General features: G+C 46.7%; 16 pseudogenes; all 16 read right to left on the bottom strand.

Moving 5' to 3' along the window:
- Positions 1-1,110: 1,110 nt before the first annotated feature.
- Positions 1,111-1,283, bottom strand: LOC142474011 (U1 spliceosomal RNA; annotated as a pseudogene).
- A 1,415-nt stretch (positions 1,284-2,698) lies between these two features.
- LOC142474010 (U1 spliceosomal RNA) lies at positions 2,699-2,871 on the bottom strand (annotated as a pseudogene).
- A 1,407-nt stretch (positions 2,872-4,278) lies between these two features.
- LOC142474009 (U1 spliceosomal RNA) lies at positions 4,279-4,451 on the bottom strand (annotated as a pseudogene).
- A 1,410-nt stretch (positions 4,452-5,861) lies between these two features.
- Positions 5,862-6,034, bottom strand: LOC142474008 (U1 spliceosomal RNA; annotated as a pseudogene).
- A 1,418-nt stretch (positions 6,035-7,452) lies between these two features.
- On the bottom strand, positions 7,453-7,625 carry LOC142474007 (U1 spliceosomal RNA; annotated as a pseudogene).
- Positions 7,626-9,032: 1,407 nt separating this feature from the next.
- On the bottom strand, positions 9,033-9,205 carry LOC142474005 (U1 spliceosomal RNA; annotated as a pseudogene).
- A 1,425-nt stretch (positions 9,206-10,630) lies between these two features.
- On the bottom strand, positions 10,631-10,803 carry LOC142474004 (U1 spliceosomal RNA; annotated as a pseudogene).
- A 1,398-nt stretch (positions 10,804-12,201) lies between these two features.
- On the bottom strand, positions 12,202-12,374 carry LOC142474002 (U1 spliceosomal RNA; annotated as a pseudogene).
- A 1,417-nt stretch (positions 12,375-13,791) lies between these two features.
- LOC142474001 (U1 spliceosomal RNA) lies at positions 13,792-13,964 on the bottom strand (annotated as a pseudogene).
- Positions 13,965-15,379: 1,415 nt separating this feature from the next.
- On the bottom strand, positions 15,380-15,552 carry LOC142474000 (U1 spliceosomal RNA; annotated as a pseudogene).
- A 1,413-nt stretch (positions 15,553-16,965) lies between these two features.
- LOC142473999 (U1 spliceosomal RNA) lies at positions 16,966-17,138 on the bottom strand (annotated as a pseudogene).
- A 1,409-nt stretch (positions 17,139-18,547) lies between these two features.
- On the bottom strand, positions 18,548-18,720 carry LOC142473998 (U1 spliceosomal RNA; annotated as a pseudogene).
- A 1,410-nt stretch (positions 18,721-20,130) lies between these two features.
- LOC142473997 (U1 spliceosomal RNA) lies at positions 20,131-20,303 on the bottom strand (annotated as a pseudogene).
- A 1,410-nt stretch (positions 20,304-21,713) lies between these two features.
- LOC142473996 (U1 spliceosomal RNA) lies at positions 21,714-21,886 on the bottom strand (annotated as a pseudogene).
- A 1,410-nt stretch (positions 21,887-23,296) lies between these two features.
- Positions 23,297-23,469, bottom strand: LOC142473994 (U1 spliceosomal RNA; annotated as a pseudogene).
- A 1,410-nt stretch (positions 23,470-24,879) lies between these two features.
- LOC142473993 (U1 spliceosomal RNA) lies at positions 24,880-25,052 on the bottom strand (annotated as a pseudogene).
- Between the last annotated feature and the right edge of the window lie 209 nt (positions 25,053-25,261).

Genomic DNA, 25,261 nt, shown 5'->3' with positions numbered 1-25,261 from the left:
CCGCAAGGTACTTCTTCTTGGTTTTAAAAGGAAGAAGCAATCACTTTGAACACCGCTCAGCTCTGTCATTTCAGCTGGCGGAGAGACAGGGGGACACCATATTTCTGGGGTGGCTTTCTTCATCTACCCTACCTACCGGCACTCACTTTTTCTGACCTCCACTGACACCTGCTGCTGCTGCTGCTGCTGGAGAGGTGCCCTGTCCTGCTGGCACACTTGTCACTTTGCCCTTTACCAGCATAGCTGCTTACCTGGCATTTGCATAAATATAGAAGCAAGCTAACACTGTCTGCTGCTCCCTGGATAGAGATAGATAGATAGATAGATATTGTTTTTTGCACCACTCAGCAGATAGTTTGCAATCTGTTGGTTTTAAATGCCGCTCTTTGTTACTTTGGAGCCTAGAAACTCTAGAACGTACTGTATACTCCCTTTGTGATATCATCACATGGGGTGGTTTGGCTACAGAGACCCATACATACCATGTAGAACTAGGGTGGGGAGGGGGTGAAATAAAAACCCCATATCCTGCAAGGAACGGCCATTTAAAAAAAAAAAATGAATCCAGATTTGTTTGTAAATGTGCTGCTTTATACAATATTTCAAAAGGCATCAAACATACAATTGTGACTTTGAAATCACCTATACATTGTGTATTGCACTTATCTCAGTATAATAATAGAGAGATTCGTATCTCAAACCAAAAAAAGAAAAGAAAACAATCAGCCAGAGAGGTGGACATTGGAAAGAGAGGGATACATTTTTACTGCTGCTGCTGCTGCTGCTGCAGCGACTCATATTCTACAGTTCTTGGCCCTTTTTGTTTAGAATGTTTTTTTCATGAATTATATGTGTTTCCCTATTTCCCAATCCACCTGAATTTATTCCTAAATGTCTGCGCAGGTGCCTAATTGTCATTTCTCCCTGTTTGAGATGTTGCTACCTGGCTAGTTGGGTTTGCTCCTTTTATGCCACAGTTATTGACCAGGCCCAAAGCCCAAGCAGTGGCAATAGCAGCTTGTCTGAACAAACACCTGTGCTGTGGGTGGTGGTGGTTGTTGTTGTTGTTGTTGTTGATTTTTGTTTCTGTTTTTTCTAACAGTCGAAAAACAGGGGAGAGCGCGCACGCAGTCCCCCACTACCAGAAATTGTGCAGTCGAGTTTCCCGCATGTGGGGAAATCGCAGAGGTCAGCTAGCTCCAAGTGCAATGAGCAAGCCTCGCTCTGGGAGAGCCACCTGCAGGATCGTGGCTGCATAATTTACTCCTCTGCCAGGTAAGTATGAGTTGGAATGGCGCTGGGGGGCAACTAGCCCTGTCCCAGGACAAGTGTCACCCTTGTGGAGAGAGCAGCTTGGTCATTGGTGCAGTGGCAGCAGCAGCAGCAGCATCCAGCAGCGGCAAGCACCACAGTAGCTGAGGCCTAGTATCTGAGCCAGAACCTGCAGCAAGGATCAGCTTAGGCCATTCCATGCAAACATTTGTGCAGCAGCGAATATTTGTCAAACAACATAGATCCAAGACAGCCCCTCCCCCGCCCATCCAACAAGCACCCAGAGAAGCCAAGCTTCGCCGCAAGGTACTTCTTCTTGGTTTTAAAAGGAAGAAGCAATCACTTTGAACACCGCTCAGCTCTGTCATTTCAGCTGGCGGAGAGACAGGGGGACACCATATTTCTGGGGTGGCTTTCTTCATCTACCCTACCTGCCGGCACTCACTTTTTCTGACCTCCACTGACACCTGCTGCTGCTGCTGCTGCTGCTGCTGCTGCTGCTGCTGGAGAGGTGCCCTGTCCTGCTGGCACACTTGTCACTTTGCCCTTTACCAGCATAGCTGCTTACCTGGCATTTGCATAAATATAGAAGCAAGCTAACACTGTCTGCTGCTCCCTGGATAGAGATAGATAGATAGATAGATATTGTTTTTTGCACCACTCAGCAGATAGTTTGCAATCTGTTGGTTTTAAATGCCGCTCTTTGTTACTTTGGAGCCTAGAAACTCTAGAACGTACTGTATACTCCCTTTGTGATATCATCACATGGGGTGGTCTGGCTACAGAGACCCATACATACCATGTAGAACTAGGGTGGGGAGGGGGTGAAATAAAAACCCCATATCCTGCAAGGAACGGCCATTTAAAAAAAAAAAATGAATCCAGATTTGTTTGTAAATGTGCTGCTTTATACAATATTTCAAAAGGCATCAAACATACAATTGTGACTTTGAAATCACCTATACATTGTGTATTGCACTTATCTCAGTATAATAATAGAGAGATTCGTATCTCAAACCAAAAAAAGAAAAGAAAACAATCAGCCAGAGAGGTGGACATTGGAAAGAGAGGGATACATTTTTACTGCTGCTGCTGCTGCTGCTGCAGCGACTCATATTCTACAGTTCTTGGCCCTTTTTGTTTAGAATGTTTTTTTCATGAATTATATGTGTTTCCCTATTTCCCAATCCACCTGAATTTATTCCTAAATGTCTGCGCAGGTGCCTAATTGTCATTTCTCCCTGTTTGAGATGTTGCTACCTGGCTAGTTGGTGGGTTGCTCCTTTTATGCCACAGTTATTGACCAGGCCCAAAGCCCAAGCAGTGGCAATAGCAGCTTGTCTGAACAAACACCTGTGCTGTGGGTGGTGGTGGTTGTTGTTGTTGTTGTTGATTTTTGTTTCTGTTTTTTCTAACAGTCGAAAAACAGGGGAGAGCGCGCACGCAGTCCCCCACTACCAGAAATTGTGCAGTCGAGTTTCCCGCATGTGGGGAAATCGCAGAGGTCAGCTAGCTCCAAGTGCAATGAGCAAGCCTCGCTCTGGGAGAGCCACCTGCAGGATCGTGGCTGCATAATTTACTCCTCTGCCAGGTAAGTATGAGTTGGAATGGCGCTGGGGGGCAACTAGCCCTGTCCCAGGACAAGTGTCACCCTTGTGGAGAGAGCAGCTTGGTCATTGGTGCAGTGGCAGCAGCAGCAGCAGCATCCAGCAGCGGCAAGCACCACAGTAGCTGAGGCCTAGTATCTGAGCCAGAACCTGCAGCAAGGATCAGCTTAGGCCATTCCATGCAAACATTTGTGCAGCAGCGAATATTTGTCAAACAACATAGATCCAAGACAGCCCCTCCCCCGCCCATCCAACAAGCACCCAGAGAAGCCAAGCTTCGCCGCAAGGTACTTCTTCTTGGTTTTAAAAGGAAGAAGCAATCACTTTGAACACCGCTCAGCTCTGTCATTTCAGCTGGCGGAGAGACAGGGGGACACCATATTTCTGGGGTGGCTTTCTTCATCTACCCTACCTGCCGGCACTCACTTTTTCTGACCTCCACTGACACCTGCTGCTGCTGCTGCTGCTGCTGCTGCTGCTGGAGAGGTGCCCTGTCCTGCTGGCACACTTGTCACTTTGCCCTTTACCAGCATAGCTGCTTACCTGGCATTTGCATAAATATAGAAGCAAGCTAACACTGTCTGCTGCTCCCTGGATAGAGATAGATAGATAGATAGATATTGTTTTTTGCACCACTCAGCAGATAGTTTGCAATCTGTTGGTTTTAAATGCCGCTCTTTGTTACTTTGGAGCCTAGAAACTCTAGAACGTACTGTATACTCCCTTTGTGATATCATCACATGGGGTGGTCTGGCTACAGAGACCCATACATACCATGTAGAACTAGGGTGGGGAGGGGGTGAAATAAAAACCCCATATCCTGCAAGGAACGGCCATTTAAAAAAAAAAAATGAATCCAGATTTGTTTGTAAATGTGCTGCTTTATACAATATTTCAAAAGGCATCAAACATACAATTGTGACTTTGAAATCACCTATACATTGTGTATTGCACTTATCTCAGTATAATAATAGAGAGATTCGTATCTCAAACCAAAAAAAGAAAAGAAAACAATCAGCCAGAGAGGTGGACATTGGAAAGAGAGGGATACATTTTTACTGCTGCTGCTGCTGCTGCTGCAGCGACTCATATTCTACAGTTCTTGGCCCTTTTTGTTTAGAATGTTTTTTTCATGAATTATATGTGTTTCCCTATTTCCCAATCCACCTGAATTTATTCCTAAATGTCTGCGCAGGTGCCTAATTGTCATTTCTCCCTGTTTGAGATGTTGCTACCTGGCTAGTTGGGTTTGCTCCTTTTATGCCACAGTTATTGACCAGGCCCAAAGCCCAAGCAGTGGCAATAGCAGCTTGTCTGAACAAACACCTGTGCTGTGGGTGGTGGTGGTTGTTGTTGTTGTTGTTGATTTTTGTTTCTGTTTTTTCTAACAGTCGAAAAACAGGGGAGAGCGCGCACGCAGTCCCCCACTACCAGAAATTGTGCAGTCGAGTTTCCCGCATGTGGGGAAATCGCAGAGGTCAGCTAGCTCCAAGTGCAATGAGCAAGCCTCGCTCTGGGAGAGCCACCTGCAGGATCGTGGCTGCATAATTTACTCCTCTGCCAGGTAAGTATGAGTTGGAATGGCGCTGGGGGGCAACTAGCCCTGTCCCAGGACAAGTGTCACCCTTGTGGAGAGAGCAGCTTGGTCATTGGTGCAGTGGCAGCAGCAGCAGCAGCATCCAGCAGCGGCAAGCACCACAGTAGCTGAGGCCTAGTATCTGAGCCAGAACCTGCAGCAAGGATCAGCTTAGGCCATTCCATGCAAACATTTGTGCAGCAGCGAATATTTGTCAAACAACATAGATCCAAGACAGCCCCTCCCCCGCCCATCCAACAAGCACCCAGAGAAGCCAAGCTTCGCCGCAAGGTACTTCTTCTTGGTTTTAAAAGGAAGAAGCAATCACTTTGAACACCGCTCAGCTCTGTCATTTCAGCTGGCGGAGAGACAGGGGGACACCATATTTCTGGGGTGGCTTTCTTCATCTACCCTACCTGCCGGCACTCACTTTTTCTGACCTCCACTGACACCTGCTGCTGCTGCTGCTGCTGCTGCTGCTGCTGGAGAGGTGCCCTGTCCTGCTGGCACACTTGTCACTTTGCCCTTTACCAGCATAGCTGCTTACCTGGCATTTGCATAAATATAGAAGCAAGCTAACACTGTCTGCTGCTCCCTGGATAGAGATAGATAGATAGATAGATATTGTTTTTTGCACCACTCAGCAGATAGTTTGCAATCTGTTGGTTTTAAATGCCGCTCTTTGTTACTTTGGAGCCTAGAAACTCTAGAACGTACTGTATACTCCCTTTGTGATATCATCACATGGGGTGGTTTGGCTACAGAGACCCATACATACCATGTAGAACTAGGGTGGGGAGGGGGTGAAATAAAAACCCCATATCCTGCAAGGAACGGCCATTTAAAAAAAAAAAATGAATCCAGATTTGTTTGTAAATGTGCTGCTTTATACAATATTTCAAAAGGCATCAAACATACAATTGTGACTTTGAAATCACCTATACATTGTGTATTGCACTTATCTCAGTATAATAATAGAGAGATTCGTATCTCAAACCAAAAAAAGAAAAGAAAACAATCAGCCAGAGAGGTGGACATTGGAAAGAGAGGGATACATTTTTACTGCTGCTGCTGCTGCTGCTGCAGCGACTCATATTCTACAGTTCTTGGCCCTTTTTGTTTAGAATGTTTTTTTCATGAATTATATGTGTTTCCCTATTTCCCAATCCACCTGAATTTATTCCTAAATGTCTGCGCAGGTGCCTAATTGTCATTTCTCCCTGTTTGAGATGTTGCTACCTGGCTAGTTGGGTTTGCTCCTTTTATGCCACAGTTATTGACCAGGCCCAAAGCCCAAGCAGTGGCAATAGCAGCTTGTCTGAACAAACACCTGTGCTGTGGGTGGTGGTGGTTGTTGTTGTTGTTGTTGTTGATTTTTGTTTCTGTTTTTTCTAACAGTCGAAAAACAGGGGAGAGCGCGCACGCAGTCCCCCACTACCAGAAATTGTGCAGTCGAGTTTCCCGCATGTGGGGAAATCGCAGAGGTCAGCTAGCTCCAAGTGCAATGAGCAAGCCTCGCTCTGGGAGAGCCACCTGCAGGATCGTGGCTGCATAATTTACTCCTCTGCCAGGTAAGTATGAGTTGGAATGGCGCTGGGGGGCAACTAGCCCTGTCCCAGGACAAGTGTCACCCTTGTGGAGAGAGCAGCTTGGTCATTGGTGCAGTGGCAGCAGCAGCAGCAGCATCCAGCAGCGGCAAGCACCACAGTAGCTGAGGCCTAGTATCTGAGCCAGAACCTGCAGCAAGGATCAGCTTAGGCCATTCCATGCAAACATTTGTGCAGCAGCGAATATTTGTCAAACAACATAGATCCAAGACAGCCCCTCCCCCGCCCATCCAACAAGCACCCAGAGAAGCCAAGCTTCGCCGCAAGGTACTTCTTCTTGGTTTTAAAAGGAAGAAGCAATCACTTTGAACACCGCTCAGCTCTGTCATTTCAGCTGGCGGAGAGACAGGGGGACACCATATTTCTGGGGTGGCTTTCTTCATCTACCCTACCTGCCGGCACTCACTTTTTCTGACCTCCACTGACACCTGCTGCTGCTGCTGCTGCTGCTGCTGCTGCTGCTGCTGCTGGAGAGGTGCCCTGTCCTGCTGGCACACTTGTCACTTTGCCCTTTACCAGCATAGCTGCTTACCTGGCATTTGCATAAATATAGAAGCAAGCTAACACTGTCTGCTGCTCCCTGGATAGAGATAGATAGATAGATAGATATTGTTTTTTGCACCACTCAGCAGATAGTTTGCAATCTGTTGGTTTTAAATGCCGCTCTTTGTTACTTTGGAGCCTAGAAACTCTAGAACGTACTGTATACTCCCTTTGTGATATCATCACATGGGGTGGTCTGGCTACAGAGACCCATACATACCATGTAGAACTAGGGTGGGGAGGGGGTGAAATAAAAACCCCATATCCTGCAAGGAACGGCCATTTAAAAAAAAAAAATGAATCCAGATTTGTTTGTAAATGTGCTGCTTTATACAATATTTCAAAAGGCATCAAACATACAATTGTGACTTTGAAATCACCTATACATTGTGTATTGCACTTATCTCAGTATAATAATAGAGAGATTCGTATCTCAAACCAAAAAAAGAAAAGAAAACAATCAGCCAGAGAGGTGGACATTGGAAAGAGAGGGATACATTTTTACTGCTGCTGCTGCTGCTGCTGCAGCGACTCATATTCTACAGTTCTTGGCCCTTTTTGTTTAGAATGTTTTTTTCATGAATTATATGTGTTTCCCTATTTCCCAATCCACCTGAATTTATTCCTAAATGTCTGCGCAGGTGCCTAATTGTCATTTCTCCCTGTTTGAGATGTTGCTACCTGGCTAGTTGGTGGGTTGCTCCTTTTATGCCACAGTTATTGACCAGGCCCAAAGCCCAAGCAGTGGCAATAGCAGCTTGTCTGAACAAACACCTGTGCTGTGGGTGGTGGTGGTTGTTGTTGTTGTTGTTGATTTTTGTTTCTGTTTTTTCTAACAGTCGAAAAACAGGGGAGAGCGCGCACGCAGTCCCCCACTACCAGAAATTGTGCAGTCGAGTTTCCCGCATGTGGGGAAATCGCAGAGGTCAGCTAGCTCCAAGTGCAATGAGCAAGCCTCGCTCTGGGAGAGCCACCTGCAGGATCGTGGCTGCATAATTTACTCCTCTGCCAGGTAAGTATGAGTTGGAATGGCGCTGGGGGGCAACTAGCCCTGTCCCAGGACAAGTGTCACCCTTGTGGAGAGAGCAGCTTGGTCATTGGTGCAGTGGCAGCAGCAGCAGCAGCATCCAGCAGCGGCAAGCACCACAGTAGCTGAGGCCTAGTATCTGAGCCAGAACCTGCAGCAAGGATCAGCTTAGGCCATTCCATGCAAACATTTGTGCAGCAGCGAATATTTGTCAAACAACATAGATCCAAGACAGCCCCTCCCCCGCCCATCCAACAAGCACCCAGAGAAGCCAAGCTTCGCCGCAAGGTACTTCTTCTTGGTTTTAAAAGGAAGAAGCAATCACTTTGAACACCGCTCAGCTCTGTCATTTCAGCTGGCGGAGAGACAGGGGGACACCATATTTCTGGGGTGGCTTTCTTCATCTACCCTACCTGCCGGCACTCACTTTTTCTGACCTCCACTGACACCTGCTGCTGCTGCTGCTGCTGCTGCTGCTGCTGGAGAGGTGCCCTGTCCTGCTGGCACACTTGTCACTTTGCCCTTTACCAGCATAGCTGCTTACCTGGCATTTGCATAAATATAGAAGCAAGCTAACACTGTCTGCTGCTCCCTGGATAGAGATAGATAGATAGATAGATATTGTTTTTTGCACCACTCAGCAGATAGTTTGCAATCTGTTGGTTTTAAATGCCGCTCTTTGTTACTTTGGAGCCTAGAAACTCTAGAACGTACTGTATACTCCCTTTGTGATATCATCACATGGGGTGGTCTGGCTACAGAGACCCATACATACCATGTAGAACTAGGGTGGGGAGGGGGTGAAATAAAAACCCCATATCCTGCAAGGAACGGCCATTTAAAAAAAAAAAATGAATCCAGATTTGTTTGTAAATGTGCTGCTTTATACAATATTTCAAAAGGCATCAAACATACAATTGTGACTTTGAAATCACCTATACATTGTGTATTGCACTTATCTCAGTATAATAATAGAGAGATTCGTATCTCAAACCAAAAAAAGAAAAGAAAACAATCAGCCAGAGAGGTGGACATTGGAAAGAGAGGGATACATTTTTACTGCTGCTGCTGCTGCTGCTGCAGCGACTCATATTCTACAGTTCTTGGCCCTTTTTGTTTAGAATGTTTTTTTCATGAATTATATGTGTTTCCCTATTTCCCAATCCACCTGAATTTATTCCTAAATGTCTGCGCAGGTGCCTAATTGTCATTTCTCCCTGTTTGAGATGTTGCTACCTGGCTAGTTGGGTTTGCTCCTTTTATGCCACAGTTATTGACCAGGCCCAAAGCCCAAGCAGTGGCAATAGCAGCTTGTCTGAACAAACACCTGTGCTGTGGGTGGTGGTGGTTGTTGTTGTTGTTGTTGATTTTTGTTTCTGTTTTTTCTAACAGTCGAAAAACAGGGGAGAGCGCGCACGCAGTCCCCCACTACCAGAAATTGTGCAGTCGAGTTTCCCGCATGTGGGGAAATCGCAGAGGTCAGCTAGCTCCAAGTGCAATGAGCAAGCCTCGCTCTGGGAGAGCCACCTGCAGGATCGTGGCTGCATAATTTACTCCTCTGCCAGGTAAGTATGAGTTGGAATGGCGCTGGGGGGCAACTAGCCCTGTCCCAGGACAAGTGTCACCCTTGTGGAGAGAGCAGCTTGGTCATTGGTGCAGTGGCAGCAGCAGCAGCAGCATCCAGCAGCGGCAAGCACCACAGTAGCTGAGGCCTAGTATCTGAGCCAGAACCTGCAGCAAGGATCAGCTTAGGCCATTCCATGCAAACATTTGTGCAGCAGCGAATATTTGTCAAACAACATAGATCCAAGACAGCCCCTCCCCCGCCCATCCAACAAGCACCCAGAGAAGCCAAGCTTCGCCGCAAGGTACTTCTTCTTGGTTTTAAAAGGAAGAAGCAATCACTTTGAACACCGCTCAGCTCTGTCATTTCAGCTGGCGGAGAGACAGGGGGACACCATATTTCTGGGGTGGCTTTCTTCATCTACCCTACCTGCCGGCACTCACTTTTTCTGACCTCCACTGACACCTGCTGCTGCTGCTGCTGCTGCTGCTGCTGCTGCTGCTGCTGCTGGAGAGGTGCCCTGTCCTGCTGGCACACTTGTCACTTTGCCCTTTACCAGCATAGCTGCTTACCTGGCATTTGCATAAATATAGAAGCAAGCTAACACTGTCTGCTGCTCCCTGGATAGAGATAGATAGATAGATAGATATTGTTTTTTGCACCACTCAGCAGATAGTTTGCAATCTGTTGGTTTTAAATGCCGCTCTTTGTTACTTTGGAGCCTAGAAACTCTAGAACGTACTGTATACTCCCTTTGTGATATCATCACATGGGGTGGTCTGGCTACAGAGACCCATACATACCATGTAGAACTAGGGTGGGGAGGGGGTGAAATAAAAACCCCATATCCTGCAAGGAACGGCCATTTAAAAAAAAAAAATGAATCCAGATTTGTTTGTAAATGTGCTGCTTTATACAATATTTCAAAAGGCATCAAACATACAATTGTGACTTTGAAATCACCTATACATTGTGTATTGCACTTATCTCAGTATAATAATAGAGAGATTCGTATCTCAAACCAAAAAAAGAAAAGAAAACAATCAGCCAGAGAGGTGGACATTGGAAAGAGAGGGATACATTTTTACTGCTGCTGCTGCTGCTGCTGCTGCAGCGACTCATATTCTACAGTTCTTGGCCCTTTTTGTTTAGAATGTTTTTTTCATGAATTATATGTGTTTCCCTATTTCCCAATCCACCTGAATTTATTCCTAAATGTCTGCGCAGGTGCCTAATTGTCATTTCTCCCTGTTTGAGATGTTGCTACCTGGCTAGTTGGGTTTGCTCCTTTTATGCCACAGTTATTGACCAGGCCCAAAGCCCAAGCAGTGGCAATAGCAGCTTGTCTGAACAAACACCTGTGCTGTGGGTGGTGGTGGTTGTTGTTGTTGTTGTTGTTGATTTTTGTTTCTGTTTTTTCTAACAGTCGAAAAACAGGGGAGAGCGCGCACGCAGTCCCCCACTACCAGAAATTGTGCAGTCGAGTTTCCCGCATGTGGGGAAATCGCAGAGGTCAGCTAGCTCCAAGTGCAATGAGCAAGCCTCGCTCTGGGAGAGCCACCTGCAGGATCGTGGCTGCATAATTTACTCCTCTGCCAGGTAAGTATGAGTTGGAATGGCGCTGGGGGGCAACTAGCCCTGTCCCAGGACAAGTGTCACCCTTGTGGAGAGAGCAGCTTGGTCATTGGTGCAGTGGCAGCAGCAGCAGCAGCATCCAGCAGCGGCAAGCACCACAGTAGCTGAGGCCTAGTATCTGAGCCAGAACCTGCAGCAAGGATCAGCTTAGGCCATTCCATGCAAACATTTGTGCAGCAGCGAATATTTGTCAAACAACATAGATCCAAGACAGCCCCTCCCCCGCCCATCCAACAAGCACCCAGAGAAGCCAAGCTTCGCCGCAAGGTACTTCTTCTTGGTTTTAAAAGGAAGAAGCAATCACTTTGAACACCGCTCAGCTCTGTCATTTCAGCTGGCGGAGAGACAGGGGGACACCATATTTCTGGGGTGGCTTTCTTCATCTACCCTACCTACCGGCACTCACTTTTTCTGACCTCCACTGACACCTGCTGCTGCTGCTGCTGCTGGAGAGGTGCCCTGTCCTGCTGGCACACTTGTCACTTTGCCCTTTACCAGCATAGCTGCTTACCTGGCATTTGCATAAATATAGAAGCAAGCTAACACTGTCTGCTGCTCCCTGGATAGAGATAGATAGATAGATAGATATTGTTTTTTGCACCACTCAGCAGATAGTTTGCAATCTGTTGGTTTTAAATGCCGCTCTTTGTTACTTTGGAGCCTAGAAACTCTAGAACGTACTGTATACTCCCTTTGTGATATCATCACATGGGGTGGTTTGGCTACAGAGACCCATACATACCATGTAGAACTAGGGTGGGGAGGGGGTGAAATAAAAACCCCATATCCTGCAAGGAACGGCCATTTAAAAAAAAAAAATGAATCCAGATTTGTTTGTAAATGTGCTGCTTTATACAATATTTCAAAAGGCATCAAACATACAATTGTGACTTTGAAATCACCTATACATTGTGTATTGCACTTATCTCAGTATAATAATAGAGAGATTCGTATCTCAAACCAAAAAAAGAAAAGAAAACAATCAGCCAGAGAGGTGGACATTGGAAAGAGAGGGATACATTTTTACTGCTGCTGCTGCTGCTGCTGCAGCGACTCATATTCTACAGTTCTTGGCCCTTTTTGTTTAGAATGTTTTTTTCATGAATTATATGTGTTTCCCTATTTCCCAATCCACCTGAATTTATTCCTAAATGTCTGCGCAGGTGCCTAATTGTCATTTCTCCCTGTTTGAGATGTTGCTACCTGGCTAGTTGGGTTTGCTCCTTTTATGCCACAGTTATTGACCAGGCCCAAAGCCCAAGCAGTGGCAATAGCAGCTTGTCTGAACAAACACCTGTGCTGTGGGTGGTGGTGGTTGTTGTTGTTGTTGTTGTTGATTTTTGTTTCTGTTTTTTCTAACAGTCGAAAAACAGGGGAGAGCGCGCACGCAGTCCCCCACTACCAGAAATTGTGCAGTCGAGTTTCCCGCATGTGGGGAAATCGCAGAGGTCAGCTAGCTCCAAGTGCAATGAGCAAGCCTCGCTCTGGGAGAGCCACCTGCAGGATCGTGGCTGCATAATTTACTCCTCTGCCAGGTAAGTATGAGTTGGAATGGCGCTGGGGGGCAACTAGCCCTGTCCCAGGACAAGTGTCACCCTTGTGGAGAGAGCAGCTTGGTCATTGGTGCAGTGGCAGCAGCAGCAGCAGCATCCAGCAGCGGCAAGCACCACAGTAGCTGAGGCCTAGTATCTGAGCCAGAACCTGCAGCAAGGATCAGCTTAGGCCATTCCATGCAAACATTTGTGCAGCAGCGAATATTTGTCAAACAACATAGATCCAAGACAGCCCCTCCCCCGCCCATCCAACAAGCACCCAGAGAAGCCAAGCTTCGCCGCAAGGTACTTCTTCTTGGTTTTAAAAGGAAGAAGCAATCACTTTGAACACCGCTCAGCTCTGTCATTTCAGCTGGCGGAGAGACAGGGGGACACCATATTTCTGGGGTGGCTTTCTTCATCTACCCTACCTGCCGGCACTCACTTTTTCTGACCTCCACTGACACCTGCTGCTGCTGCTGCTGCTGCTGCTGCTGCTGCTGCTGCTGCTGGAGAGGTGCCCTGTCCTGCTGGCACACTTGTCACTTTGCCCTTTACCAGCATAGCTGCTTACCTGGCATTTGCATAAATATAGAAGCAAGCTAACACTGTCTGCTGCTCCCTGGATAGAGATAGATAGATAGATATTGTTTTTTGCACCACTCAGCAGATAGTTTGCAATCTGTTGGTTTTAAATGCCGCTCTTTGTTACTTTGGAGCCTAGAAACTCTAGAACGTACTGTATACTCCCTTTGTGATATCATCACATGGGGTGGTCTGGCTACAGAGACCCATACATACCATGTAGAACTAGGGTGGGGAGGGGGTGAAATAAAAACCCCATATCCTGCAAGGAACGGCCATTTAAAAAAAAAAAATGAATCCAGATTTGTTTGTAAATGTGCTGCTTTATACAATATTTCAAAAGGCATCAAACATACAATTGTGACTTTGAAATCACCTATACATTGTGTATTGCACTTATCTCAGTATAATAATAGAGAGATTCGTATCTCAAACCAAAAAAAGAAAAGAAAACAATCAGCCAGAGAGGTGGACATTGGAAAGAGAGGGATACATTTTTACTGCTGCTGCTGCTGCTGCTGCAGCGACTCATATTCTACAGTTCTTGGCCCTTTTTGTTTAGAATGTTTTTTTCATGAATTATATGTGTTTCCCTATTTCCCAATCCACCTGAATTTATTCCTAAATGTCTGCGCAGGTGCCTAATTGTCATTTCTCCCTGTTTGAGACGTTGCTACCTGGCTAGTTGGTGGGTTGCTCCTTTTATGCCACAGTTATTGACCAGGCCCAAAGCCCAAGCAGTGGCAATAGCAGCTTGTCTGAACAAACACCTGTGCTGTGGGTGGTGGTGGTTGTTGTTGTTGTTGTTGATTTTTGTTTCTGTTTTTTCTAACAGTCGAAAAACAGGGGAGAGCGCGCACGCAGTCCCCCACTACCAGAAATTGTGCAGTCGAGTTTCCCGCATGTGGGGAAATCGCAGAGGTCAGCTAGCTCCAAGTGCAATGAGCAAGCCTCGCTCTGGGAGAGCCACCTGCAGGATCGTGGCTGCATAATTTACTCCTCTGCCAGGTAAGTATGAGTTGGAATGGCGCTGGGGGGCAACTAGCCCTGTCCCAGGACAAGTGTCACCCTTGTGGAGAGAGCAGCTTGGTCATTGGTGCAGTGGCAGCAGCAGCAGCAGCATCCAGCAGCGGCAAGCACCACAGTAGCTGAGGCCTAGTATCTGAGCCAGAACCTGCAGCAAGGATCAGCTTAGGCCATTCCATGCAAACATTTGTGCAGCAGCGAATATTTGTCAAACAACATAGATCCAAGACAGCCCCTCCCCCGCCCATCCAACAAGCACCCAGAGAAGCCAAGCTTCGCCGCAAGGTACTTCTTCTTGGTTTTAAAAGGAAGAAGCAATCACTTTGAACACCGCTCAGCTCTGTCATTTCAGCTGGCGGAGAGACAGGGGGACACCATATTTCTGGGGTGGCTTTCTTCATCTACCCTACCTGCCGGCACTCACTTTTTCTGACCTCCACTGACACCTGCTGCTGCTGCTGCTGCTGCTGCTGCTGCTGCTGCTGGAGAGGTGCCCTGTCCTGCTGGCACACTTGTCACTTTGCCCTTTACCAGCATAGCTGCTTACCTGGCATTTGCATAAATATAGAAGCAAGCTAACACTGTCTGCTGCTCCCTGGATAGAGATAGATAGATAGATAGATATTGTTTTTTGCACCACTCAGCAGATAGTTTGCAATCTGTTGGTTTTAAATGCCGCTCTTTGTTACTTTGGAGCCTAGAAACTCTAGAACGTACTGTATACTCCCTTTGTGATATCATCACATGGGGTGGTCTGGCTACAGAGACCCATACATACCATGTAGAACTAGGGTGGGGAGGGGGTGAAATAAAAACCCCATATCCTGCAAGGAACGGCCATTTAAAAAAAAAAAATGAATCCAGATTTGTTTGTAAATGTGCTGCTTTATACAATATTTCAAAAGGCATCAAACATACAATTGTGACTTTGAAATCACCTATACATTGTGTATTGCACTTATCTCAGTATAATAATAGAGAGATTCGTATCTCAAACCAAAAAAAGAAAAGAAAACAATCAGCCAGAGAGGTGGACATTGGAAAGAGAGGGATACATTTTTACTGCTGCTGCTGCTGCTGCTGCAGCGACTCATATTCTACAGTTCTTGGCCCTTTTTGTTTAGAATGTTTTTTTCATGAATTATATGTGTTTCCCTATTTCCCAATCCACCTGAATTTATTCCTAAATGTCTGCGCAGGTGCCTAATTGTCATTTCTCCCTGTTTGAGATGTTGCTACCTGGCTAGTTGGTGGGTTGCTCCTTTTATGCCACAGTTATTGACCAGGCCCAAAGCCCAAGCAGTGGCAATAGCAGCTTGTCTGAACAAACACCTGTGCTGTGGGTGGTGGTGGTTGTTGTTGTTGTTGTTGATTTTTGTTTCTGTTTTTTCTAACAGTCGAAAAACAGGGGAGAGCGCGCACGCAGTCCCCCACTACCAGAAATTGTGCAGTCGAGTTTCCCGCATGTGGGGAAATCGCAGAGGTCAGCTAGCTCCAAGTGCAATGAGCAAGCCTCGCTCTGGGAGAGCCACCTGCAGGATCGTGGCTGCATAATTTACTCCTCTGCCAGGTAAGTATGAGTTGGAATGGCGCTGGGGGGCAACTAGCCCTGTCCCAGGACAAGTGTCACCCTTGTGGAGAGAGCAGCTTGGTCATTGGTGCAGTGGCAGCAGCAGCAGCAGCATCCAGCAGCGGCAAGCACCACAGTAGCTGAGGCCTAGTATCTGAGCCAGAACCTGCAGCAAGGATCAGCTTAGGCCATTCCATGCAAACATTTGTGCAGCAGCGAATATTTGTCAAACAACATAGATCCAAGACAGCCCCTCCCCCGCCCATCCAACAAGCACCCAGAGAAGCCAAGCTTCGCCGCAAGGTACTTCTTCTTGGTTTTAAAAGGAAGAAGCAATCACTTTGAACACCGCTCAGCTCTGTCATTTCAGCTGGCGGAGAGACAGGGGGACACCATATTTCTGGGGTGGCTTTCTTCATCTACCCTACCTGCCGGCACTCACTTTTTCTGACCTCCACTGACACCTGCTGCTGCTGCTGCTGCTGCTGCTGCTGCTGCTGGAGAGGTGCCCTGTCCTGCTGGCACACTTGTCACTTTGCCCTTTACCAGCATAGCTGCTTACCTGGCATTTGCATAAATATAGAAGCAAGCTAACACTGTCTGCTGCTCCCTGGATAGAGATAGATAGATAGATAGATATTGTTTTTTGCACCACTCAGCAGATAGTTTGCAATCTGTTGGTTTTAAATGCCGCTCTTTGTTACTTTGGAGCCTAGAAACTCTAGAACGTACTGTATACTCCCTTTGTGATATCATCACATGGGGTGGTTTGGCTACAGAGACCCATACATACCATGTAGAACTAGGGTGGGGAGGGGGTGAAATAAAAACCCCATATCCTGCAAGGAACGGCCATTTAAAAAAAAAAAATGAATCCAGATTTGTTTGTAAATGTGCTGCTTTATACAATATTTCAAAAGGCATCAAACATACAATTGTGACTTTGAAATCACCTATACATTGTGTATTGCACTTATCTCAGTATAATAATAGAGAGATTCGTATCTCAAACCAAAAAAAGAAAAGAAAACAATCAGCCAGAGAGGTGGACATTGGAAAGAGAGGGATACATTTTTACTGCTGCTGCTGCTGCTGCTGCAGCGACTCATATTCTACAGTTCTTGGCCCTTTTTGTTTAGAATGTTTTTTTCATGAATTATATGTGTTTCCCTATTTCCCAATCCACCTGAATTTATTCCTAAATGTCTGCGCAGGTGCCTAATTGTCATTTCTCCCTGTTTGAGATGTTGCTACCTGGCTAGTTGGGTTTGCTCCTTTTATGCCACAGTTATTGACCAGGCCCAAAGCCCAAGCAGTGGCAATAGCAGCTTGTCTGAACAAACACCTGTGCTGTGGGTGGTGGTGGTTGTTGTTGTTGTTGTTGTTGATTTTTGTTTCTGTTTTTTCTAACAGTCGAAAAACAGGGGAGAGCGCGCACGCAGTCCCCCACTACCAGAAATTGTGCAGTCGAGTTTCCCGCATGTGGGGAAATCGCAGAGGTCAGCTAGCTCCAAGTGCAATGAGCAAGCCTCGCTCTGGGAGAGCCACCTGCAGGATCGTGGCTGCATAATTTACTCCTCTGCCAGGTAAGTATGAGTTGGAATGGCGCTGGGGGGCAACTAGCCCTGTCCCAGGACAAGTGTCACCCTTGTGGAGAGAGCAGCTTGGTCATTGGTGCAGTGGCAGCAGCAGCAGCAGCATCCAGCAGCGGCAAGCACCACAGTAGCTGAGGCCTAGTATCTGAGCCAGAACCTGCAGCAAGGATCAGCTTAGGCCATTCCATGCAAACATTTGTGCAGCAGCGAATATTTGTCAAACAACATAGATCCAAGACAGCCCCTCCCCCGCCCATCCAACAAGCACCCAGAGAAGCCAAGCTTCGCCGCAAGGTACTTCTTCTTGGTTTTAAAAGGAAGAAGCAATCACTTTGAACACCGCTCAGCTCTGTCATTTCAGCTGGCGGAGAGACAGGGGGACACCATATTTCTGGGGTGGCTTTCTTCATCTACCCTACCTGCCGGCACTCACTTTTTCTGACCTCCACTGACACCTGCTGCTGCTGCTGCTGCTGCTGCTGCTGCTGGAGAGGTGCCCTGTCCTGCTGGCACACTTGTCACTTTGCCCTTTACCAGCATAGCTGCTTACCTGGCATTTGCATAAATATAGAAGCAAGCTAACACTGTCTGCTGCTCCCTGGATAGAGATAGATAGATAGATAGATATTGTTTTTTGCACCACTCAGCAGATAGTTTGCAATCTGTTGGTTTTAAATGCCGCTCTTTGTTACTTTGGAGCCTAGAAACTCTAGAACGTACTGTATACTCCCTTTGTGATATCATCACATGGGGTGGTCTGGCTACAGAGACCCATACATACCATGTAGAACTAGGGTGGGGAGGGGGTGAAATAAAAACCCCATATCCTGCAAGGAACGGCCATTTAAAAAAAAAAAATGAATCCAGATTTGTTTGTAAATGTGCTGCTTTATACAATATTTCAAAAGGCATCAAACATACAATTGTGACTTTGAAATCACCTATACATTGTGTATTGCACTTATCTCAGTATAATAATAGAGAGATTCGTATCTCAAACCAAAAAAAGAAAAGAAAACAATCAGCCAGAGAGGTGGACATTGGAAAGAGAGGGATACATTTTTACTGCTGCTGCTGCTGCTGCTGCAGCGACTCATATTCTACAGTTCTTGGCCCTTTTTGTTTAGAATGTTTTTTTCATGAATTATATGTGTTTCCCTATTTCCCAATCCACCTGAATTTATTCCTAAATGTCTGCGCAGGTGCCTAATTGTCATTTCTCCCTGTTTGAGATGTTGCTACCTGGCTAGTTGGTGGGTTGCTCCTTTTATGCCACAGTTATTGACCAGGCCCAAAGCCCAAGCAGTGGCAATAGCAGCTTGTCTGAACAAACACCTGTGCTGTGGGTGGTGGTGGTTGTTGTTGTTGTTGTTGATTTTTGTTTCTGTTTTTTCTAACAGTCGAAAAACAGGGGAGAGCGCGCACGCAGTCCCCCACTACCAGAAATTGTGCAGTCGAGTTTCCCGCATGTGGGGAAATCGCAGAGGTCAGCTAGCTCCAAGTGCAATGAGCAAGCCTCGCTCTGGGAGAGCCACCTGCAGGATCGTGGCTGCATAATTTACTCCTCTGCCAGGTAAGTATGAGTTGGAATGGCGCTGGGGGGCAACTAGCCCTGTCCCAGGACAAGTGTCACCCTTGTGGAGAGAGCAGCTTGGTCATTGGTGCAGTGGCAGCAGCAGCAGCAGCATCCAGCAGCGGCAAGCACCACAGTAGCTGAGGCCTAGTATCTGAGCCAGAACCTGCAGCAAGGATCAGCTTAGGCCATTCCATGCAAACATTTGTGCAGCAGCGAATATTTGTCAAACAACATAGATCCAAGACAGCCCCTCCCCCGCCCATCCAACAAGCACCCAGAGAAGCCAAGCTTCGCCGCAAGGTACTTCTTCTTGGTTTTAAAAGGAAGAAGCAATCACTTTGAACACCGCTCAGCTCTGTCATTTCAGCTGGCGGAGAGACAGGGGGACACCATATTTCTGGGGTGGCTTTCTTCATCTACCCTACCTGCCGGCACTCACTTTTTCTGACCTCCACTGACACCTGCTGCTGCTGCTGCTGCTGCTGCTGCTGCTGGAGAGGTGCCCTGTCCTGCTGGCACACTTGTCACTTTGCCCTTTACCAGCATAGCTGCTTACCTGGCATTTGCATAAATATAGAAGCAAGCTAACACTGTCTGCTGCTCCCTGGATAGAGATAGATAGATAGATAGATATTGTTTTTTGCACCACTCAGCAGATAGTTTGCAATCTGTTGGTTTTAAATGCCGCTCTTTGTTACTTTGGAGCCTAGAAACTCTAGAACGTACTGTATACTCCCTTTGTGATATCATCACATGGGGTGGTCTGGCTACAGAGACCCATACATACCATGTAGAACTAGGGTGGGGAGGGGGTGAAATAAAAACCCCATATCCTGCAAGGAACGGCCATTTAAAAAAAAAAAATGAATCCAGATTTGTTTGTAAATGTGCTGCTTTATACAATATTTCAAAAGGCATCAAACATACAATTGTGACTTTGAAATCACCTATACATTGTGTATTGCACTTATCTCAGTATAATAATAGAGAGATTCGTATCTCAAACCAAAAAAAGAAAAGAAAACAATCAGCCAGAGAGGTGGACATTGGAAAGAGAGGGATACATTTTTACTGCTGCTGCTGCTGCTGCTGCAGCGACTCATATTCTACAGTTCTTGGCCCTTTTTGTTTAGAATGTTTTTTTCATGAATTATATGTGTTTCCCTATTTCCCAATCCACCTGAATTTATTCCTAAATGTCTGCGCAGGTGCCTAATTGTCATTTCTCCCTGTTTGAGATGTTGCTACCTGGCTAGTTGGGTTTGCTCCTTTTATGCCACAGTTATTGACCAGGCCCAAAGCCCAAGCAGTGGCAATAGCAGCTTGTCTGAACAAACACCTGTGCTGTGGGTGGTGGTGGTTGTTGTTGTTGTTGTTGTTGATTTTTGTTTCTGTTTTTTCTAACAGTCGAAAAACAGGGGAGAGCGCGCACGCAGTCCCCCACTACCAGAAATTGTGCAGTCGAGTTTCCCGCATGTGGGGAAATCGCAGAGGTCAGCTAGCTCCAAGTGCAATGAGCAAGCCTCGCTCTGGGAGAGCCACCTGCAGGATCGTGGCTGCATAATTTACTCCTCTGCCAGGTAAGTATGAGTTGGAATGGCGCTGGGGGGCAACTAGCCCTGTCCCAGGACAAGTGTCACCCTTGTGGAGAGAGCAGCTTGGTCATTGGTGCAGTGGCAGCAGCAGCAGCAGCATCCAGCAGCGGCAAGCACCACAGTAGCTGAGGCCTAGTATCTGAGCCAGAACCTGCAGCAAGGATCAGCTTAGGCCATTCCATGCAAACATTTGTGCAGCAGCGAATATTTGTCAAACAACATAGATCCAAGACAGCCCCTCCCCCGCCCATCCAACAAGCACCCAGAGAAGCCAAGCTTCGCCGCAAGGTACTTCTTCTTGGTTTTAAAAGGAAGAAGCAATCACTTTGAACACCGCTCAGCTCTGTCATTTCAGCTGGCGGAGAGACAGGGGGACACCATATTTCTGGGGTGGCTTTCTTCATCTACCCTACCTGCCGGCACTCACTTTTTCTGACCTCCACTGACACCTGCTGCTGCTGCTGCTGCTGCTGCTGCTGCTGCTGGAGAGGTGCCCTGTCCTGCTGGCACACTTGTCACTTTGCCCTTTACCAGCATAGCTGCTTACCTGGCATTTGCATAAATATAGAAGCAAGCTAACACTGTCTGCTGCTCCCTGGATAGAGATAGATAGATAGATAGATATTGTTTTTTGCACCACTCAGCAGATAGTTTGCAATCTGTTGGTTTTAAATGCCGCTCTTTGTTACTTTGGAGCCTAGAAACTCTAGAACGTACTGTATACTCCCTTTGTGATATCATCACATGGGGTGGTCTGGCTACAGAGACCCATACATACCATGTAGAACTAGGGTGGGGAGGGGGTGAAATAAAAACCCCATATCCTGCAAGGAACGGCCATTTAAAAAAAAAAAATGAATCCAGATTTGTTTGTAAATGTGCTGCTTTATACAATATTTCAAAAGGCATCAAACATACAATTGTGACTTTGAAATCACCTATACATTGTGTATTGCACTTATCTCAGTATAATAATAGAGAGATTCGTATCTCAAACCAAAAAAAGAAAAGAAAACAATCAGCCAGAGAGGTGGACATTGGAAAGAGAGGGATACATTTTTACTGCTGCTGCTGCTGCTGCTGCAGCGACTCATATTCTACAGTTCTTGGCCCTTTTTGTTTAGAATGTTTTTTTCATGAATTATATGTGTTTCCCTATTTCCCAATCCACCTGAATTTATTCCTAAATGTCTGCGCAGGTGCCTAATTGTCATTTCTCCCTGTTTGAGATGTTGCTACCTGGCTAGTTGGGTTTGCTCCTTTTATGCCACAGTTATTGACCAGGCCCAAAGCCCAAGCAGTGGCAATAGCAGCTTGTCTGAACAAACACCTGTGCTGTGGGTGGTGGTGGTTGTTGTTGTTGTTGTTGATTTTTGTTTCTGTTTTTTCTAACAGTCGAAAAACAGGGGAGAGCGCGCACGCAGTCCCCCACTACCAGAAATTGTGCAGTCGAGTTTCCCGCATGTGGGGAAATCGCAGAGGTCAGCTAGCTCCAAGTGCAATGAGCAAGCCTCGCTCTGGGAGAGCCACCTGCAGGATCGTGGCTGCATAATTTACTCCTCTGCCAGGTAAGTATGAGTTGGAATGGCGCTGGGGGGCAACTAGCCCTGTCCCAGGACAAGTGTCACCCTTGTGGAGAGAGCAGCTTGGTCATTGGTGCAGTGGCAGCAGCAGCAGCAGCATCCAGCAGCGGCAAGCACCACAGTAGCTGAGGCCTAGTATCTGAGCCAGAACCTGCAGCAAGGATCAGCTTAGGCCATTCCATGCAAACATTTGTGCAGCAGCGAATATTTGTCAAACAACATAGATCCAAGACAGCCCCTCCCCCGCCCATCCAACAAGCACCCAGAGAAGCCAAGCTTCGCCGCAAGGTACTTCTTCTTGGTTTTAAAAGGAAGAAGCAATCACTTTGAACACCGCTCAGCTCTGTCATTTCAGCTGGCGGAGAGACAGGGGGACACCATATTTCTGGGGTGGCTTTCTTCATCTACCCTACCTGCCGGCACTCACTTTTTCTGACCTCCACTGACACCTGCTGCTGCTGCTGCTGCTGCTGCTGCTGCTGGAGAGGTGCCCTGTCCTGCTGGCACACTTGTCACTTTGCCCTTTACCAGCATAGCTGCTTACCTGGCATTTGCATAAATATAGAAGCAAGCTAACACTGTCTGCTGCTCCCTGGATAGAGATAGATAGATAGATAGATATTGTTTTTTGCACCACTCAGCAGATAGTTTGCAATCTGTTGGTTTTAAATGCCGCTCTTTGTTACTTTGGAGCCTAGAAACTCTAGAACGTACTGTATACTCCCTTTGTGATATCATCACATGGGGTGGTCTGGCTACAGAGACCCATACATACCATGTAGAACTAGGGTGGGGAGGGGGTGAAATAAAAACCCCATATCCTGCAAGGAACGGCCATTTAAAAAAAAAAAATGAATCCAGATTTGTTTGTAAATGTGCTGCTTTATACAATATTTCAAAAGGCATCAAACATACAATTGTGACTTTGAAATCACCTATACATTGTGTATTGCACTTATCTCAGTATAATAATAGAGAGATTCGTATCTCAAACCAAAAAAAGAAAAGAAAACAATCAGCCAGAGAGGTGGACATTGGAAAGAGAGGGATACATTTTTACTGCTGCTGCTGCTGCTGCTGCAGCGACTCATATTCTACAGTTCTTGGCCCTTTTTGTTTAGAATGTTTTTTTCATGAATTATATGTGTTTCCCTATTTCCCAATCCACCTGAATTTATTCCTAAATGTCTGCGCAGGTGCCTAATTGTCATTTCTCCCTGTTTGAGATGTTGCTACCTGGCTAGTTGGGTTTGCTCCTTTTATGCCACAGTTATTGACCAGGCCCAAAGCCCAAGCAGTGGCAATAGCAGCTTGTCTGAACAAACACCTGTGCTGTGGGTGGTGGTGGTTGTTGTTGTTGTTGTTGTTGATTTTTGTTTCTGTTTTTTCTAACAGTCGAAAAACAGGGGAGAGCGCGCACGCAGTCCCCCACTACCAGAAATTGTGCAGTCGAGTTTCCCGCATGTGGGGAAATCGCAGAGGTCAGCTAGCTCCAAGTGCAATGAGCAAGCCTCGCTCTGGGAGAGCCACCTGCAGGATCGTGGCTGCATAATTTACTCCTCTGCCAGGTAAGTATGAGTTGGAATGGCGCTGGGGGGCAACTAGCCCTGTCCCAGGACAAGTGTCACCCTTGTGGAGAGAGCAGCTTGGTCATTGGTGCAGTGGCAGCAGCAGCAGCAGCATCCAGCAGCGGCAAGCACCACAGTAGCTGAGGCCTAGTATCTGAGCCAGAACCTGCAGCAAGGATCAGCTTAGGCCATTCCATGCAAACATTTGTGCAGCAGCGAATATTTGTCAAACAACATAGATCCAAGACAGCCCCTCCCCCGCCCATCCAACAAGCACCCAGAGAAGCCAAGCTTCGCCGCAAGGTACTTCTTCTTGGTTTTAAAAGGAAGAAGCAATCACTTTGAACACCGCTCAGCTCTGTCATTTCAGCTGGCGGAGAGACAGGGGGACACCATATTTCTGGGGTGGCTTTCTTCATCTACCCTACCTGCCGGCACTCACTTTTTCTGACCTCCACTGACACCTGCTGCTGCTGCTGCTGCTGCTGCTGCTGCTGCTGGAGAGGTGCCCTGTCCTGCTGGCACACTTGTCACTTTGCCCTTTACCAGCATAGCTGCTTACCTGGCATTTGCATAAATATAGAAGCAAGCTAACACTGTCTGCTGCTCCCTGGATAGAGATAGATAGATAGATAGATATTGTTTTTTGCACCACTCAGCAGATAGTTTGCAATCTGTTGGTTTTAAATGCCGCTCTTTGTTACTTTGGAGCCTAGAAACTCTAGAACGTACTGTATACTCCCTTTGTGATATCATCACATGGGGTGGTCTGGCTACAGAGACCCATACATACCATGTAGAACTAGGGTGGGGAGGGGGTGAAATAAAAACCCCATATCCTGCAAGGAACGGCCATTTAAAAAAAAAAAATGAATCCAGATTTGTTTGTAAATGTGCTGCTTTATACAATATTTCAAAAGGCATCAAACATACAATTGTGACTTTGAAATCACCTATACATTGTGTATTGCACTTATCTCAGTATAATAATAGAGAGATTCGTATCTCAAACCAAAAAAAGAAAAGAAAACAATCAGCCAGAGAGGTGGGCATTGGAAAGAGAGGGATACATTTTTACTGCTGCTGCTGCTGCTGCTGCAGCGACTCATATTCTACAGTTCTTGGCCCTTTTTGTTTAGAATGTTTTTTTCATGAATTATATGTGTTTCCCTATTTCCCAATCCACCTGAATTTATTCCTAAATGTCTGCGCAGGTGCCTAATTGTCATTTCTCCCTGTTTGAGATGTTGCTACCTGGCTAGTTGGGTTTGCTCCTTTTATGCCACAGTTATTGACCAGGCCCAAAGCCCAAGCAGTGGCAATAGCAGCTTGTCTGAACAAACACCTGTGCTGTGGGTGGTGGTGGTTGTTGTTGTTGTTGTTGATTTTTGTTTCTGTTTTTTCTAACAGTCGAAAAACAGGGGAGAGCGCGCACGCAGTCCCCCACTACCAGAAATTGTGCAGTCGAGTTTCCCGCATGTGGGGAAATCGCAGAGGTCAGCTAGCTCCAAGTGCAATGAGCAAGCCTCGCTCTGGGAGAGCCACCTGCAGGATCGTGGCTGCATAATTTACTCCTCTGCCAGGTAAGTATGAGTTGGAATGGCGCTGGGGGGCAACTAGCCCTGTCCCAGGACAAGTGTCACCCTTGTGGAGAGAGCAGCTTGGTCATTGGTGCAGTGGCAGCAGCAGCAGCAGCATCCAGCAGCGGCAAGCACCACAGTAGCTGAGGCCTAGTATCTGAGCCAGAACCTGCAGCAAGGATCAGCTTAGGCCATTCCATGCAAACATTTGTGCAGCAGC

Source organism: Ascaphus truei (assembly GCF_040206685.1).
Source record: "Ascaphus truei isolate aAscTru1 chromosome 13 unlocalized genomic scaffold, aAscTru1.hap1 SUPER_13_unloc_3, whole genome shotgun sequence".
Taxonomy (NCBI): Eukaryota; Metazoa; Chordata; class Amphibia; order Anura; family Ascaphidae; genus Ascaphus; species Ascaphus truei.
The sequence above is the reverse complement of the archived record's forward strand: the minus strand, read 5'-3'. Positions and strand labels throughout refer to the sequence as shown.